Below are 20,150 nucleotides of genomic sequence, written 5' to 3'. Positions count from 1 at the left end.
GATTATTTTTAATTTTAATTTTTGAATACATAAAAAATTCTCAGACTATTTTATGAGATTATTTCACTCTTTACTAATAAAGCATACCTATATTATCCAAACTAATTTATATCTATCAGTTCAACAAGCAATTTTTGAATCATTTTAATTTCATAAAGGTGAAGAGAATAAGGGGGGGCAGAGATAGAGACCGATATAAAAAATCATATTCTTTACTGTGTTTAAGTACTCATATTAATTATTAACATATTGGAAAATCTAAAATTTACATAAATATTAGGAAAGAAAGTGACACAATACAAGCCATAAGTTAATTAAAATTTTAATAACAAAATTGTGTTATTTTAAGTTTTTTATATTTCTTAATTGGGCTATTTTTATGTTTTATACAAACAGTAGCTGTATATAAGATGCTCAATCATTTCTCACAGTGATTTTTTGCATAATAAAGATGATAATTATGAATAATGAGTAGAATGAGGGTGACTATTTGCTAGTACAAATCTGAGGGTTAATAAGAGACTTGAGAAAGATTTTATAAGATAGATAGGGTCTGGAAATGTGTAAGTTTAAGAGTAAGTTATTCCAAGTGATCATCATAAACAAAGTCACAGTGTATAGGAGGGATAGCTATGACATATAAGTATAGATGGTGAAAATTAAAGAAGAAAGTAGAAGTAGAAGGTTTTGTCATAGAATGGTGGGTGTTGAAACTGGCTTTGAAAATTAGGACCAGAATCTGAGGACTTCCTTTAGCTAAGGAATTTGAACACAGTGTTATAAACAATGGAGAATCAATCTAAATAATTAAAAAGGGAAAGCTACAATCAAATGGTATTCTGATGCATATTCTTTTATTTATTATGTGAAGAATGTTGGAAGAAATGGACCTGTGGAAAAAACAACAACAGTAAAAATCTAGCAATGTTGCTGGCTGAGATGCCTGTAATATAGACTCCAAAATGGTACTCTGCATGCAGAAAATTTATTGCACAGTATTTTCAGAATTGTCACTCATATAGAAAGGAGACAAAGAGGGATACAGCAATTGTCTGTAATGAAATCACAAGATTTCATCCTTTCAGAATTATATCAAGTTGATGTGAGGGGGTTGGGACTTAATTCTTCTGTGTAGATTGGATATTGGATATATGTTAGCCCTGATATAGGGCACAAGTTTGCGCAAAGTGGACCTCTTAAGGTAAGGACAATGTACAAGATGAGCTGAGATCTGAGGGCTGTCAATCAGCAGCACTTCCAGCAGCTTGTGGAATAAGTCCTTTGGCTCTGAAAAGGAGATGAGAGTGGCAGAGCGTAGCATCCATTACTGTCCACTTCTGGAGCTGCGTAGATCCATTCTTCATTAAACTTTTTAGGACAGATTCTCCAAAGTCCATGTTAGCCTCTCTTCCTGGAATTCTATTACATAAAATTTGTAAGACAAACTCCAGTTCTTGTTCTACAGTTTTCTTGACTGCAAAAACAACAACAACAACAACGAAAACAAAAACTAATTATTATCCTCTCTTATTCATGCTAGATTCCTGTCATGTTCTCATCTCTGCTGTTCTATAATAAATAATGTATATGGTGACATTAGTCAGACCTCCACCCCTGAAAGATCTGAGATCTTTCAACTGTCCTTTCACTATCAAAATTGAGCCAAAGAATATCAAAATAAGCTCAATGGGTTGCCATAGTACAAAATTACTCCTCCTTGTGCTCATTACATAACAAATGACCAAGATGGCTTTAACGTTCTTAGTCAATCCTTGCCGCTATAACAAAATGTCTTAGAATAGGTAATTTATAAACAACATAAATGTATTGCTCACAGTTCTGGAGGCTGTAAATTTCCAGACCAAGGGACTGACAGACTTAGTTCTTAAGTAAGTTGTGGTAAGTTCTGAGATAAGTTCTAACAAACTTTCTGCTTCATGGTTGACACTTTGTTGTTGCATCCTCACATGGTGGAAGAGGAAAGGAAATTCCCTTGTGCCATTTCTTTTTCTTTTTTTCTTTTGAGATAAGACTCTTGTTAGGTTGCCCAGCCTGGAGAGCAGTGGTGTGATCTCCGTCCACTGCAGCCTCCACTTCCTGGGTTCAAGTGATTCTCCTCAGGGCTTAGTCACTTCTCAAAGGCCTCACCTCTGAATACTATTAAATTAGGTGCTAGGTTTTTGATATTTTAATTTTGGTGGCACTTAGATTTTTGACATTTGAATTTTGGAGGGACACCAGTATTCAGATCGTAACACATATCCCTCAGGTTGATTAAACTTTACAGATTTATTTCTGACTATAACTCCCTAGTCTTCTTTTTTCTTAGAGCATTTACTTTTAAAAAAATTTACAATAATAAGTTCTCTTTCTGCCCCTCCTGGAAATATATGTCAGTGTTCTCCCAGATTTACAACCCAGGAAATATCTTTCTCAAAGACCTGGCAACCTTCTCTTTGAAACATAAACATCTAAGGAGATAGCATCTTTTTTCTCCCAATCTCTGTGGGACAGTAGAAACCTAAAGTCAATGGAAGTCAATTAGCAGATACAGAGGGCATAATTACAGACAAAAAAAAATTTGCAAACTCAGGAATAGTTCAATGTAGTTGACATGTCTCATTGGTCCACCTCCCTCCTCCCTGCCCCAGGGTTTTTATCTCACCCCAATGCTTACAAACCTTCCCACCTTTTGTTTCAACAGAGTTGAATTAAGTTTCTCTCTCCTCTGCAGTCATTTTGAATGAAGTCTTTCTTGCCTCTGTAATATAAGCACTGAACATTGCTGGATTTAGTAGTGGCTGTAATTGTGAACTTGACAGATGCAATGTTAATGAAAGGAAAAGTAAAGGCCAGGCTTTTATGATTCAAGAGAAAAGAGGGTAAAAATATTAATAATTGGAGGTACAGACAAGCAAACTCTCTCTCTCTCTCTCTGTCTTTGTGTGTGTGTGTGTGTGTGTGTGTGTGTGTGTGTGTGTGTGCGTGCGTGAAGGAAAGTAAAACAATTGACTGGTAACTGAGGGGGAAGTGGGGCCAAGTCAGAATTTTTTAGAGATAACATAGTAACAGCATGCTTGACTGCTGATGATAATTATCACCGGAAAGACATAAAAATAGATGATTCACTGAAGTGTGAGGAAAATTTTGAGAACAAATCTCCCATAAACATGATATAGCATGGATCTAGAACAAAGGCAGGAATATGGTCTTAGGTAAGATCAAGAAAAATTAACGTACCTTAACAGGATGGGGGTGGTACATGCAGACAGGTAAATAAGTGTGTTAGAATGAGGTTGTACATGTTCTCTCTTAATTCTTCTGATTTCTTGGTAAACTAAGAAAAACGAGGTTAAGGTTGAGGCATAGGATATTTGAAGAGATACGTCATTTGAAATCATCCTCTAGGAGAGAGTAGGAATGTGAATAAAATGAGGAAACATTGAGCTGCCAGCCAATCTTGAAGAACAATTTGAGGTTAGATCTTCATGTATTTAAAGTAAGAGCAGTCAGCATGCTTGTATTTTGTTTTTCTCCCCAGGCATGTTTAACTGCATAAGCGTGAGTGTGAAGAAAAGTTACTTAATCAAGCTGGGTTTCTGTCAAGTGAACACTAAGAGGTGGAAAGGGTGCAGTAGTTGAGGACAGATGCTTTAGTGTAAGAAACAAAGTGGGAGGCAACGATGGAAACAGTAGACACTGGGGACCTCTAGATGGAGGAGAGAAGGAAGGGGACAATCCCTGAAAAATCTATTGTGTACTATGCTGACTATCTGGGTGATGGGATCGTTTGTAGTCCAAACCTCAGCGTTATGTAATACACCCATATAACAAACATGCACAGATGCCTTCTGAATCTAAAAGTTAAAATTATTTTCACAAAGAAACAAAGTAGGCAAAAAACATAAAAATAGAAAAATAAATCAAATAAATAAATGAAATAAAAAAATTGGTAGATCCATGGAACATAGATCCTAGTAAGGTTGAAGGACTGTTGGAGCTAGAATGCTAATGATATAGGAGTTCAATAGAAATTAATTAATGAGGGTAAGGAAGTCCTAAGTAAGGCTTCCTTTTAACAAAAAAAAGTCCCCAAATCATTGTTTTTTCTAACAAAGAACAGCCTGTAAAATGGAACTACAGGCATAAATAAGTAGCTGGAAGCTTGCACGGGTGAATGCCGGCAGCTGTGCCAGTAGGAAAAGGCTACCTGGGGACTAGGCTTGTTAAACATGGTGGCTCCATCTTCCCTTCTCTTTGTCAACCACGTGTACGATAAGGAACAGACAATAAGTTGCTGGCTAGGTAGAGAATCCATCTGCATAATAAAAGGTTAGGGCACACGGCCAGCTTCTTAGCGCACTATGCAAATGTCACACCTGGTCCAACCAATCTCTGAGGCTCAGTGCAACTCAGACACCGCCTCCTCAAGCTCTGCTACAAAGCCCCATGCAATTGACCATGAAACCAGAAGACCCGCTCATGTTCCCCCTCTTTCTCTACAGGAGAGAGAGAGAGCTGTTTTCCTTTCTGTTTATTTTGCCTGTTAAACTTCCACTCTTAAACACACTTCTTGAGTGTCTGTGCCTTGGACTTGCCTGGCATGAGATGTCTGACCTTGACTATTTACCCCAGACAATGACGCCGCTTCACCAGAAGGTACAAGATAGAAAATTGCAGATGTGCTCTTATTTTCAGACTGATATGTTGAAGGGGTGGTATTAATAGTTACTGTTAAAAATCAGGTTTAATATATGGCAATAGCAGGGAGTAGATAGGAGTGAGTAGTTAAGGAGGAATGAGAAATGTTTACTGGAAGAATATAAATATTTGACAGACCAGTGTTTTAAGAAATAATTTATGCAGTTATTAAAATAACCGGTGAGACTGAGCACCGTAGCTCATACCTGTAATCCCAGCATTTTGGGAGGCTGAGGCAGGGGGATCACTTGAGGTCAGGAGTTTGAGACCAGACTGCGCAACATGGTGAAACCTCGTCTGGACTAAATTACAAAATTTAGTTGGGCATGGTGGCAGACACCTGTTATCCCAGCTACACAGGAGACTGAGGCTCGAGAATCGCTCGAGTCAGGGAGGTGGAGGTAGTGATAAGCCAAGATTGCACCGTTGCACTCCAGCCTGGATGACAGAGCAAGACTCTGTCTCAATAAAATAAAATAAAATAAAATAAATAATAAAATAAAACAACCAATGACACTGATGGAATAGGGCTAGAGAGATGTCAATGATAACTGCGAAAAGAGATAGTGAATGTTATTTCAGATGGCATGAGGAAGTGGTTTTGTTATGGGCTATATTTATTAAAATATTTATAAATTCCTAACAACTACTTGTCTGAAAATTGTTAGAGTCTTTAGAAACTTTATCATTAAACATACTGCAAGAATGTAGGCTAAACTTTATAAATTGTTTCTCTCTGAGTATTTGGGGGTGATTTTTGTGTGGGTGCTTCTCTGCTTTCCATTGCTCATTTTTTTAACTTAAGATTACATTTATAATAAAAACAGTAGTGAAAGTTGTTGAACTTGCAAAAGTATTTAAACTAAAATAAAGCTCCTTTGCTTTTAGCTGTATCATTTAATAGTTTTAGAACTTTTGATTTTTAATACATCTGAAGAAAATAATCTGTCCATGATATATGTTTTATTTCAATTTTATAATTGTCCTTACCATGAATTGCAATGAAAAGGACACTCAACAGGTTTACTTAAAGAAATTTAAATACCACCGTCACATGTTATCATTTTCTTATAACTGGCATTATTTTCATTTATAGAAATGATATCAGAGTTTATGCAAGTGGAAAGCTCAGCTTGTACAATTAAAGATTCAGTGACCTATATGATACAATAAAGGATATAATTTAGAAATAACAATGTAACTTTATAGAAAACAAATACTAAATAATTTTGTGAATTGAGAAGGCTAACTTAAGAACTAGAGAATGTGAAGGTCTTTAAGTAAATCAGTAATTTTCAAACATTAAAATATCCAAGGTAGTTATTAAAATACTGATCCCTCAGTGGCTCACGCCTGTAATCTCAGCATTTTGGGAGGCTAAGGCGGGCGAATCACAAGGTCAGGAGATCGAGACCATCCTGGCTGACATGGTGAAACCCCATCTCTACTAAAAATACAACAAATTACCCAGGCGTGGTGGCGGGCGCCTGCAGTCCCAACTACTCGGGAGGTTGAGGCAGGAGAATGGCGTGAACCCGGGAGGCAGAGCTTGCAGTGAGCCGAGATCGCGCCACTGCACTCCAGCCTGGGCGACAGAGCGAGACTCTGTCTCAAATACACACACACACACACACACACACACACACACACACACACAACAAACAAACAAACAAAATAACACAGATTCCTTATTTTATTTCATTTAATCAGTTTTTGTTTATTTGTTTGTTCTACTCAGATTCTTCCAATGTACAGTCCTGGTTGAGTACCACTCCTGTAAAAGTAATCAAAGTCCCAGGAGGAAAAATTTACATCCAAAGATGTCTTCCTTGACATATGTAGCTTTATGTTACTGTAGGAATATGAGAAATATCCTTAGTGGATAATATTACCAAAAAATAGTAAATACACATAAGAGTGAATACTTCAGCGAAGATAATACTAATTTTTATCGTTTGAAAAAAATACAGATTATATTTTCCAAAACCCTTTCTGAAGAATCAAAATGTTACGATCCAGAAATAAAATTATGAACCAAAGGTAATAGCATGATGCTGCTATGAATAAACGTATAGATTGATATCTAAAGTGTTCTGGTGCTGAGTTACTTAGAGAGAAACTCTCTAAGTTTCTGGTGATGAGTCACTACATGAGAGAAATTAAAAGGACCACTAAGCTTGTAGCAAGAAGGGCATAAACTTGGCTGATTTTCTACCTTATTAGTCATACTGCAATATAATTTAGTATAGCCTGAACTAGGCAGAACTTGAGATTAACCTTGGGGTAGAGAAAAATGCAATCACTTTTTATGTTCTTGTTTAAAATTCCCCAGCCACCTCCAAATCCCCAATCCCCAATCTATCCTTCTTCTCTGGCTTGTTCTGTGCCTGGAAAAACTGGCTTCTGTGCACTATATGACCTGGGTTTCTCTGCATGATGATGTTTGGGATTTTAAAAGAATGAGATAAGGATGTCTGTGAGAAAGTAATATAGAAAGACCTCTTGGAATAAAGTGAGGATATCTGGTCCAATGTGAGTGCACACCAGAGAGTATCTGATACAAAGGGAGCTAACGCTGGTCGGCAGCTGTTTCGTAGCTTTCAACCAGCCTCTTTCCTTGATCAACAGAGTTTGATTAAAACACTTATATACAGAATGGCCATGGCAGCAGAAATATATATGCATTCAAAAACCTCAACTTCATGGCCAATTTGGCTATTAAATCTGCTGAGTGTTCAAGCTACTATTAATACTATCACAAGCCAGCAATGTACATGATTCCTGGGGAGGACCAGCAAACTACTTCTCGGGATGATTGCAATGGACATTTTTCATCAAGAAGGTAATAATTTATCTTCATCATAACAGGCATATATTTGTAAAATTCATTTTCTTTCCCTGTCTACAGTGAGTTTGCCAGTACCACCATCAGTGGACTAACACAGTGCCTCATCACTGTCATGGTATTCTATTCAACATAATGTCAGACCAAGGGTCTCAATTTAAGCTACTCCAGAAAGAAGGCATCTTTGAAGAATTTGGGTTAATCTATATGGTAAAGAACCCTAGGTAGTAAATTGCTGTTTCAGGAGCCTAGAATGTGATGGAAAAAGGACCTTATCATTGTTACCCTGGCCTCAAATAAACTGCAGAAGTCTGGGCTGTGACACGTATGCACATTTCATATTAATCAATTATTAATTTCCTTCACTCCCTTTCTTTCTTACCTTGTATAGATAGCATGAGTAGTGGTTAAAGTTCCATGTGGGAGTAGGACTGGATTGGCATCACCTGGGGTGACATAGTGGCTGAAAGGTCTTCTATCATCTTTATGTTTAAGAAGATGGTTCATTTAGCTGAAAGCAAAGAAAAAGTGACATCACGTAGCAAAAATGTTAAACTGGTCTGCATATTTTACATTTACTTCTATGATGTGTTATTCATCCTTCTCTTCCTACTCTGTGCCCAGGGAATTTGCAACCTACATACTCTACCACCTAGGCTTTCTAGCTTGCTGTTACGTTTTAAGACCCGTTAATCCTGACCTTCACAATACTTTCTTTTCTCCAGACTTGAGTTCTCAACCAAATACATGTGAACTTCTTCAATAAAAAATGGGAACTGAAGAGACTTCTCTGACAGTGTGTTGGGCCCTGGCATGAAACAATGCACCATCTTTATAATTTCGTGACGAATCCCTTAATATGTGGTTTGTTCCACTTAAATATGTTTTTAGAGTAGGGCCATAAGAGAAAGTAAAAATAGAAGATTTAAGGCAAACTTATTAGGCTGGGACCAGAGGCATTGCATTTAAAACTTCTATTTAAAATATTTTATGGATTCATAATAGTTTCTCATATTCATGGATTATTTTATAGTTCAAAGCAGGATGTATTCCAGATTACCGAACTAAAGAAGCGTTGATACTATTAAGAGGCGTTGATAGGGTTCAGTAAAATGTGTCCTATAAAGTGGAAAATATATTTTAGTATAATGATATTTGAGGTCTTGAAGGTCAGCAGAAAAAAATAAAAACATAATGAAAACCTTAAATTTTGGCAAATTTAAACTTAATGCTCCAAATAATAAATATTTAAGTTGTTGAACAGGGAAATGGAAGGATAGTCTGAGGAATGTTCATTTTTTGCCATTTTGTGGGCAGAATGAGTAGAAACTGAAACTAGGTAAATAAGCTGGGAGGCTGCTAAGTTTGTCAGACATAGTGTAGTGAAGAGGACTCTGAACTAGAAGTTAGAAAGCTTTTACTTATCTTCTCAGAGTTTCAGTTTCATCAATGTTTAAGCGAAGATAGGAAGGTCTATGTAGAATGATCCAAGGTGATTGTAGCCATTAAATAGAATGCAGTGCGAAAATGTTTTGAACATTGTAAAACACTGCACAATATAAGTTACTATTCTCCATCTATTTGGTTGACTTCCGGAATTGCTGGACTAGCATGGGGCCAATAAAATTAGACAAGGAAGTATGGATTGAAATATTTCCGTTTAGGAATAATTGATAGCCCACAGTAACACTGAATACGGGGATTAAAAAAAAAAAAAAGTAGTCAATACTGATATAAAGTTTGGAACCTCATGCCTAGGTCATGGAGAAAGGAGGCAGAATTTGATGAAACTGTTCCATTTAGTTTAGAAATATACCAGGCAGTTGGAGATGTAAAATTTTAGCTCAAAGAAGAAGTTTGGTATAGAGATATATTTAATTTGAAGACATTCCAACTAACACACATTGAGACTTTATGATTTGCAAGATACTACAGCATGTGAATTATCTTTTGCCACAATAATTCTACATAACAAATCACTCAAAATTCAGTGGCTTAAAACAATCATTAATTTAATGCACAAATCTGTGGTGAGTGGTTCTTTTAGTGTTGATGGGGGCTCATTCATGTCTCTGTAGTCACCTGCATGTCATGTTCTGCTTTTTTTGGCTGAGATTTCTTACATGTCTGGTGATCAAGTGGTTGTTGGTTGTTCTAAGATGGCCTCAGCTGCACAATTGTCTAGACACATCTCTGCTCCATGTAATTCATCCTATGGCTGTCTACCCTGGGCATGTTCTTATGACAGCTATATTGTACAAGAGCAGTCAAATGAAAATTCAGAAGGCTTCCAGAGGCCAATATTTAGAATTGACATAGTTATTTCTCCTATATTCTGTCTGCCAAAGCAAGTTAAATGTCAGTCCAAAACGAAACAGAGGGAAATAAACTTTGTCTCACTATTGAGAACAATTAACATTAAAGGATATAGATAGACGGAGGAAAGACAAAATAAAGCCATTAATTAAATCAGCCTGTCATGGTGATATTTTAAGTAATTTATTAGCAAATATTCTTTCGTGTCTGTTCCAGGCACAGAGATAAAGCAATAAAGAGAGGAAATATTTCTGCTTAATTGCGGTTATCTGTTAGTGATTGAGGCCAGTTATATAAAAAAAAAAAATAGACAGCAAAATATCGCTTAGTGATAAATGCTGTAGGAAATACAACAGTGATACAATTGGATGTGTCTAGGAAAGTGGTATGCTAGATTGAGTGGTTTATCTGTGTAGTTGATACAAAGTGCATAAGATATTGATATATTTGATGATTGGAATGTAGGTGGTGTTAATGAAACCTAGACATCAAATGTTGAATAATAAGAGGCTGTGATGGAGGTGAGCAGAAAAAACAACATGTTAATCCGTGACTGATGACCATGTTCTCAGATATTATTCAAGTGAGATGAGAAATCATGAAGAGTTTGAAGGAGAGGAGTATTGTTACATAATTGTATATTGAAAATATTAATTTTGGATGTTATGTGGATAAGAGCGCTAAGGTAGGCATATTTGATAAATCCTACTATCTTTCGATTTATAAACCGTAGATAAAATATTAATTAATTAATTAAAAGTCAAATTAAAATAAATGCTAAACCATAGCACAAGTATGATGCTGAGTGAAGTCAGAGGAAAGACAAATTCATTTTGACAGGAGGATCTGTGAGGACTTCATAAAAATGATAGCATTTGAACTAAAGATTGGAGTATGAATAGAAATTCAGTATGATGAAAAGGACATGAAAGGCATTCAAGGTACAAGGAGACAGCAACAGCTAAGGGATTGAAGTTTGAAAAATGCATTTGTGTGCAGGTGTTATTTAGGCAAACAATGATCAGATTTCAAATGCATATAAGCTTGTCCCTGATGTTTTGTTTGTGGCTACACAGCAGACTGTTCAGCACAATGTGAATGTTTTGTTCTTAGACTGTTTTGTTGACAAATCTTATGATTTATTTAAAATGTGCTATGATTTTCCTTTCTAGCTGCAGTGTTACAGTTGTTGATCATAGGAATTTCAAGAAAATGTCCAGATAGTTGCAATTTCCAAACCACAAGTAACTAATGAATTTTAACATCATAAATTTTAAAAATAAAAAATATTAGTATCTGTGTATAAAGATGATTAATAAAAAAAGATCATATGTAAGGCTTCCAAAGAAAGGAAAGTCATTGTCTGAATTTTTGACGAGACTGGAAAATGAAGGTAGATATTCAAAATATAGAATTTGAAATCTGTATTTTATAATCGGAAGAACATGCCATGAAGTCAGGTTTCTTTAAATAATTGTTTTGAGTTTTCCTTTTCTCTCATTTCTTTATTTACTTCTCTAATTCTCTCTCTCTCTCTTTCTCCTCTTTCTCATCTTTCTTTTTTCCCTTTCCTCTCCCTCACCTTTACTTTCCCCTTTCCTTTCTCCTCTCCCTCCTTTTTCTTCTGTTACCCAGAAATCTCCTGCAGTAAATTTCGCTATAGACCCAGGCACACTTATTCAACAACATTCTATTTTCATCACTAGTTAGTGATGATCACAGGTTAATTTTTTATGATTACCTTTATTTTCTTTATCACTACCTGCTCTAATAAAATAATTATTGTGATTTTTTAAATAACTGTTGAGGCTTAACGTTGAAACAACAAATTCAATATTAAATTTAAAACTCAAAAAATAAATCTCTTGAACTGCATGTGAATGGAATCTCAGAATGCACTTTTATTTATCTGTCAGAATATTACATGTTGTTGCACACAGCTGCAGAGATTTTTTTTTTAATTTGAGCATCACTCCACTGAATGAATATACTTTCGTTTTCAGTAGGCATTTTGCTCTTGATGGGTTTTGGATTGTTTCCAGTTTAGTACGTTTAAAATTAAACCTTCTGTACACATTTGTCCATATGCCTTTTGGTGAATTTAAGTATTCAACTATGTTGGGAAAATATCTAGCAGCTAAATTGCTGAGTCATATGATAAGTATGTGTGGACTTCAGCTGATACTGCCAAGCTTTTCTTTTTCTTTCTTTCTTTCTTTTTTTTTTTTTTTTTTTTTTTTTTTTTTTAGGTGGAATCTTACTCTGTCATCCAGGCTGGAGTGCAGTGGCATGATCTTGGCTCACTGCAACCTCTGCCTCCCGGGTTCAAGTGATTCTCCTGCCTCAGCCTCCTGAGTAGCTGGGAGAGATTCTCCTGCCTTAGCCTTGTGAGTAGCTGGGATTGCAGGTACGCACCACCATGCCTGACTAATTTTTGTATTTTTAGTGGAGACAGAGTTTCACCATGTTGGTCAGGCTGGTCTCGAACTCCTGGCCTCAGGTGATGCACCCTCCTTGGCCTCCCAAAGTGCTGGGATTACAGGCTTGAGCCACTGCGCCAGGCCACACTGTAAAGCATTTTTTTTTTTAAGTCATTGTACCAACTTTACTCCACATAGTAATATATGCATTCTGCTATCTCCACCTTCTGTCCAACACTTGGTATTTTTCAGTCATTCTGACATTAGATATTCTGTTGGGTTTTTAGAGTTTCCTCATTGTCGTTCTAATTTGCATTTCTTATATGACAAATTAATTTGAAAAACTTTCTATATGTATATTGGCCATTTTGGTATATTTTTTTCATAAAGTACGTGTTCTAATATATAAACTATTTTAAAATTGAATTGGCAGAGCTCTTTCTATTGATTTACAGCAATTTTTGTATATTCTGGATACAGTTCTTAATAATATAAGTACTGTAAATACCTTCTTCAAGCATGTGGCTTGGTTTTAATAAAATCTGATTTATCAAGCTTTTGTTTTAAGAGTAGTGGTGAATGTTTCCCCCAGCCTATGGTGTTCTACATGTCTGGACTGACAAGCACTCTGCAAAATATTTGAGAGGAGCCCTTGGCATATCTTCAGAGTTCTCTTTCTGTGTAGCTCTCTCCTCTTTGTTACTCCCTTCTACTAGCCTTGATCTACTCTGCCTACTGCCTGGGTATCCTCAGACACCTCGCTCCATATCCTTTATCCAAGGAGTTCATTGGGTTCCAACTGGGTTGCTTCTCCTTGTGGTATGGCTTGAATATTCTCTCAGACAGTGAGCTGGTGCAATTGCAATTGCAGGTTTCTCCAAGATTGCTTCTCTTAAGGAACCATTGTTTGTTGCATGACATTGAAAATAAGAACTAAAAGTAGATCTACCACTTGATCCAGTATCTACCCAGAAGAAAAGAAGTCATATGAAAAAGACTTGCACATGCGTATGTTTAGCAGCACAGTTTGCAATTGCAAAAATATGGAACCAGCCCAAACAAACAATGAGTGGATAAAGAAAATGTGACACACACACACACACACACACACACACAAACCATGGAATACTACTCACTACTCAGCCACGAAGAGAACAGAATAATCTCATTTCCAGCAAGGATGGAATTGGAGACTATTATTCTAAGTGAAGTAAATCAGGAATGGAAAACCAAACATCATATGTTCTCACTTATAACTGGGAGTAAGCTATAAGAATGTAAAGGCATAAGAATGACACAATGGGCTTTGGAGACTTGGGGACATGGGTGAGGGTAGGGTGAGGGATAGAAGACTACACATTGGGTACAGTGTACACTGCTTGGATGATGGGTGCATCAAAATCTCAAATATCACCACTAAAGAACTTATCCATGTAAACAAATACCACCTGTTCCCCAAAAACCTATTGAAATAAATTTTTTTTTAAAAGTATTTTAAAATTTTACTTTAAATTCTGGGATACAAACACACGATGTGTAGGTTTGTTACCAGTTATATGTATGCCATAATGATTTGCTCCACCTAGCAAGCCATCATCTAGGTTTTAAGCCCCACATGCATTAGCTATTTGTCCTAATGCTCTCCCTCCCCTTACCCCCCTCCCCCTGACTGGCCCTAGTGTGTGGCCTCCCTGTGTCCATGTGTTCTTACTGTACAACTTCCACTTATGAGTGGGGACATGTGGTGTTTGATTTTCTGTTTCTGTGTTAGTTTGCTGAGGATGATGGCTTCCAACTTCATCCATTACCTGCAAAGGACATGATCTCATTCCTTTTTTGGATGCATAGTATTCCACAGTGTATATATACCACATTTTCTTTATTCAGTCTATCTTTGATGGCCATTTGGGTTGGTTCCACATCTTTACTGTTGTAAATAGTGCTGCAATAAACGTACATATGTATGTGTCTTTATAACAGAATCATTTATATTCTTTCGAATATATAACCAGTAATGGGATTGCTGGTTCAAACAGTATTTCTAGCTCTAGATCCTTGAGGAATTGCCACACTGTCTTCCACAATGGTTGAAATAATTTACACTCCTTTCCCACTAACAGTGTAAAGCATTTCTATTTCTCCATAGCCTCACCAGCATCTATGGTTTTCTGACTTTTTAATAATCACCATTCTGACTGTTGTGAGATGATATATCATTGTGGTTTTGATTTGCATTTCTCTAATGATCAATGATGTTGAGCTTTTTTAAATGTTTCTTGGCCACATAAATGTCTTCTTTTGAGAAGTGTCTGTTCATATGCTTTGCCCATTTTTTGATGGGTTATTTGTTGTTGTTGTTGTTTTTCTTATAAATTTGTTTAAGTTCCTTGGAGATTCTGGATATTAGACTGTTGTTAGATGGGTAGATTGCAAAATTTTTCTGCCGTTCTGTATGTTGCCTGTTCACTCTGATGAAGTTTCTTTTATTGGGCAAAAGCTCTTTAGTTTAATTAGATTCCATTTGTCAATTTTGGCTTTTGTTGCAATTGCTTTTGATGTTTTCATCATGAAGTCTTTGCCCATGCCTATGTCCTGAATGGTATTACATAGGTTTTCTTCCAGAGTTTTTATGGCTTTGGGTTTTACATTTAAGTCTTTAATCCATCTTGAATTAATTTTTGTATAATGTCTAAATTGTTAAAATAAAATCACCTCAGTAAATAACAACTACTTTGGGAGAGATACTTCAATGTTATATAAATACCCTGTTTCTTCAAGATAAGTGTTTCTGAAGGTTTTTTTTTTTTCCCCCCCAGAATCTCACTCTGTCACCCAGGCTGGAGTGCAATGGCTTGATCTTGGCTCAGTGCAAGCTCCGCCTCCCAGGTTCACGCCATTCTCCTGCCTCAGCCTCCCGAGTAGCTGGGACTACAGGCGCCCACCACCATGCTTGGCTAATTTTTTATATTTTTAGTAGAGATGGGGTTTCACCACGTTAGCCAGGATGGTCTCGATCTCCTTACTTCGTGATCCACCCTCCTCGGCCTCCCAAAGTGCTGGAATTACAGGTGTGAGCCACCGCTCCTGGCCCTCAAAAGCCATTTTTATACTTACCATTACATGTGACATCACAAGAATCCTTTCCTCTGTAAAGAAACGGAACTTGAAAAAAAGAGAAACTCATTGTTTTGTGTATTTTACCCCTGTTTTTGGTCAAGTGGGAGAATAAATCCAGTCTCTCTTTTTCCATCTTGGCTCAAAGCAGAAATCTCTCTCATTATTTGTGTTGTTTTATGATCACACACACACACATAGATTATCTAAGGCTTTATATTTTATCTTCTTTCCTTTTCTCTTTCCATTCTATGCTATCTTTGTGATATCTCCTATGTTCTCTCAGTTTTAACTACTAACTTTCAACTTACGTCATAGGAATGACAGAATGGATAAAAATAGTTTCAAATTAGAGTCCTCAGTATATCTGTGATTTTTACTATTTCCATAGAACTATTCAAACATGGTGCTAAGAACACCCAAATGGAGCTCCTCAGGTGAGAAAGACAGAATTTCAGCCATTTCCATAGTCAAGAGTCCTCCACTTATCACAGACAGCTCTTCTGGAACCCTTCTTACTTGGCATCTCTGCATTTTCCCAGTTAATAAATTCTACTTATAAGAACCAGATAATTACTTTGCATAGAGATACATGGACTGCATATTTTCTCTGATTATCCTGTTGTTTTCTATTGACTTGTTTCAACTTTGTCTCCAAAATCTTGCATTCTATGACCTTATATATAAATTCTCTGCTAGATAGACTTTAGCCTTTTGACCACTTCATTTGTAGTTTTTGAAAAAATACTTACGTTTTAATCACTAATCTGTCTCCCACTCTGTGAAGACTGACATGGTTAATTTCTATGTGATCCCAATAATAACACTGAAATAATTTTTATAAAGGAAATTTATATATAAAATTAAATATTACTAAGGACAGTTAATATTCATTGTAAGGCAGTTTAAATGCTTCCTTACAGTAGCAAAAGATCTGTCTCTTTAAAAAAAAGAAAAGTTGCTTTAACAAACTTATTCTTACCCAGGACTGAGCCTTGAGGATCCAGGGTTGAATAAACCAATGTCTCTAGCTTGGTGAAGATACTTGCTAAAATTTTCTTGAGCCATTATGGTTGTTAAGACAATTTTGCTGAGTAGAAGAAAAATTCTGATTTTTGTTTGAGGAGACATGGATTTCGATCTTCATTTTGAGGAGATATATCTCTACTGTGATATAAAATTATTGCTATGTCTATTGGTGACAGATACGAAAATATTAGTTATGTTTTTTGGTTATGTCTGCTAGTGAAGAAAATGCCAAAATTCAGGAAATACCACTGTTTAAGACCCAATCAATGCTGCAATTCCCTTAGGTAACTGTTGGTTGGAAGGTAAAGCTAAACTAAGGGAAGGGGTTTAGGAAGTTGAACTACATTGATTTAGGGAAAGGCTAGAGTTCGTTTTTTGGTTTTGTTTTGTTTTGTCTTTTCATGATGATGCTCAAATTTTATTAGAAATGACCTTTTCCCTTTGAAGTTCATGGGTAACACTTGCTTCTGACTATTAGCATTAGGAATGGGGATAACTAAATTTTTAATTAATTAATTATAAAATGTATGTGTACACAACACATTGAGAAGGAAAATGAGTTAGTTACAAACTCCACCAAAGCGAATACTTGGGTGGAACCTTCCCAGACAAAATGCACAATAATCATGTTGCAAATTGTAGCCCTTAATTATCTGGTGTATACAATGTAGGAATGTAATTCATTCTTTGAATCCCGTGTCTAAATGAGAAAATAAAATAGCTCCCCTTTTTCCATTTTTTATCTTGTCTAAAATTATGCATTCACAGCTTCCACCCGAAATGTAAACACTAGATATTGTCATGTTTGTTGGTTTAATGTTTTTATAATTTTAACTTTATTATTATTACTATTTTCAACTGTTTGAACATAACTTTGAGTAGTGATTTTTTTTTTTTTTTTTTTTCTAAAGCAGCATGTTCTTCTGTGATGCCTTCAAGGTCACAGTCTCTCTATCCTTGCCTGCTGTACATAGACAGAGCAATAAAACAGGTAATACTCTTACTCAATTGAGGTGCAGATCTTATTTCTGCTGAACATCTGTGCAGTATGAATCTCCATATTATACCCTAAACACCGATTTTTTTGGTAATATTATCGACTTCGCCTCTTTGCATTTTTATTTACATTGATATGACTCAATTGGGATATGCTGTTGTTGAGCCATGCATAATTTTAATGACATAAAATTTAGGAAAAACCATACCAATATTAGAAAAATGTCAGCTTGAAGCAATACCATTTCTAATAAAAAACAACTTAGAGAGGAAATAAATATTAGAAAATAAGCCTCTTCTCTATTTCAAGAGTCACACTTAGGGAAAAAAATGAATCATCATGTCATAATGAAAACAGATCATTTTCTGTAATATTAGAACCATGCCTCTTTTCAGCCTTTGCTTTTTTCTGAAGACTGCATTTCACTTCAATGTTGATTTCTAAAATAGATAAATTAGAATTATATAAACCAAAGGCACTAAGCATCAATAGGGAAAGAGGTAGCAAGCTTAGCAAAATACATATTATTATTTTCAGGCTGATAAATATTTATTTTTTTTTGAATTAGAACTTACTTATTTTCAGGCTTAGAACATTGAGATAGACACAGCATATAAGTGGAACACATGTCATTCATTTTTTTTTTTCTTGTTGTTAAGTATAAGTAAATGTATTTGTAATGGATGCAGGAACACATAAATGAAATAGTTGGGTAAAACTTTCAGAACATTTAATGTATTATTAATTCCTGCTGTCCCTTTTACTGGATAGACAAGTGATCCCTCAATCATTTTATTTTCATAGATGCCAAAAAGTGTGCCAAAGCCTCAGTCTAGTGTTTTTCTCCTTATGACACTACCTATATAAACTGCCATTTATGGTCCATAAAGAAAAACGTAGGCCGGGCGTGGTGGCTCAAGCCTGTAATCCCAGCACTTTGGGAGGCTGAGACGGGCGGATCACGAGGTCAGGAGATCGAGACCATCCTGGCTAATACGGTGAAACCCCGTCTCTACTGAAAAAAAAAAAAAAATACAAAAAAAGAAAAACGTAATTTACCTTAATTACTTGTCCAATAATATTATTTTCTGTTACATACAAACACATACACACACACACAATCAGAAAAATAGGAGCTTTGCTTTTGAAAATTATACTCGAACAAAGATGAAATGCCTTTTAAAAGTCACTGGTATTTTTTCCCTAAAGGAACAGCTTTATGCTTAGTCAGTACTCCTCACATAGTAGACACTAAATTAATGTTCAGTATGAGAGGGGATAAATTAATATTTTCTCTGAAATCTTTGCAAACACCTTCAGGGAAATACTCTGTGCTCTCATGATGCGTAATTCATAATGGTCACTTTACTGGATCAGTGCCATGTAATGGAGATATGGGAACTTGAAATTGGACCATAAGCTAATGGCATCACGATGCTGTTCTTAATTTAGATTTTGTAGTTTGACTGAGATGTGGAACACTTTGCCAGAGAAATGCACTGATGAAAATTATAAAATTGAAAACAAAATTTCTATGAGAAAAATCTAATTAATCAACTGTGTTTTAGTGGGTATAACTGCAAATGTGTATGACTGTAAGGTATTTAATGGTAATCAAATATGTAATTGTGAAGTCAGCCCTAAAGAGACAGTGCTACATATTTATATTTATGATTTTGGGGGCCTTGGTGAAAAGTAAATCAGTATTAAATAGCAATTAGGCAGTAAAGTTATTTTTATTGATCAATTTCAGCAGTTATTTGTTAGGTTTCAAATAAATATTTTGAGCTCTAAAGCTATTGATTGTCATGTATTTTAAGTTACTAAACTTATGGATAATTATCAAGGCAATATTTTACTTTTTTGCAGCAAAGCAACATAAGATGTAAAATGATCTATTTTTTTTTTTTTCAACATAAAGGCTTCTGATTGTCATTATTCCATGAACTGAATTTTATTGCTAGGCCTTAAAAAACTACTTAAAATTTATCCAGTTAAGAAAATAACACACTATACTGTTTCTTTCAAAGACACTGAATAAGTCAGTGAAACATGCTACGTATTCATCAGTTGAGATCCTTCTGAAAGAGTGGTGGCATAAAAATAAATAAATAAAACCTCACAATGATAACAAAGACAGTGACATAGATCAAACAGACTCCATGATTTACCAATATAATATGTTAAAAATGGTAATTAAAGAAATATTCCATATAGGTTTTATTTCTGTCTCTACAAAAATAAAGCCATACTTGACTGTGGTCACTGACATTTTTCAATGTTATGGGCCATTTTCCCATGCTAGGGAGAGGGTTGGGATTTTCTAAGTAGACATGTTTGCAGATTTTATGGAGTAATAAAATATTCAATGAATGGATTATAAAGCACTTGATAAAATTTTAGAGGCATATAAATACTAAGAGATGTAGTCTCTTGGGAAAAAAGGAAACACACACACACACACACACACACACACGCACATTCTAGACTTACAGCACCTTTGTTTGTCTTTTTTTGATGGGGAAAGGAGTGAAAGGGGGCAGCGAGGAGGGAGAAAATACAAAATAGAAAAGGAGAATGCAGATGGGATCTTTTAAAGCAGTTTGCACACTTTCAGAAGTACAGAAATAATTACAGGTTTTTTTTGGCAAATAACTGCCTTTCTCTGAGATCTCCTTTATTATTATTGTTAAATAATACTTGAAACTATTATTTAACATTTTTAAAA

General features: G+C 35.6%; 1 pseudogene; it reads right to left on the bottom strand.

Moving 5' to 3' along the window:
• LOC108520597 (ferritin light chain pseudogene) overlaps positions 1 to 16,464 on the bottom strand; it is a 122,603-nt pseudogene extending 106,139 nt beyond the window's left edge.
• Positions 16,465 to 20,150: the final 3,686 nt, after the last annotated feature.

The sequence above is a fragment of the Rhinopithecus bieti genome, unplaced genomic scaffold (genome assembly GCF_001698545.2).
Source record: "Rhinopithecus bieti isolate Rb0 unplaced genomic scaffold, ASM169854v2 scaffold_51763, whole genome shotgun sequence".
Classification (NCBI taxonomy): domain Eukaryota; kingdom Metazoa; phylum Chordata; class Mammalia; order Primates; family Cercopithecidae; genus Rhinopithecus; species Rhinopithecus bieti.
The sequence above is the reverse complement of the archived record's forward strand: the minus strand, read 5'-3'. Positions and strand labels throughout refer to the sequence as shown.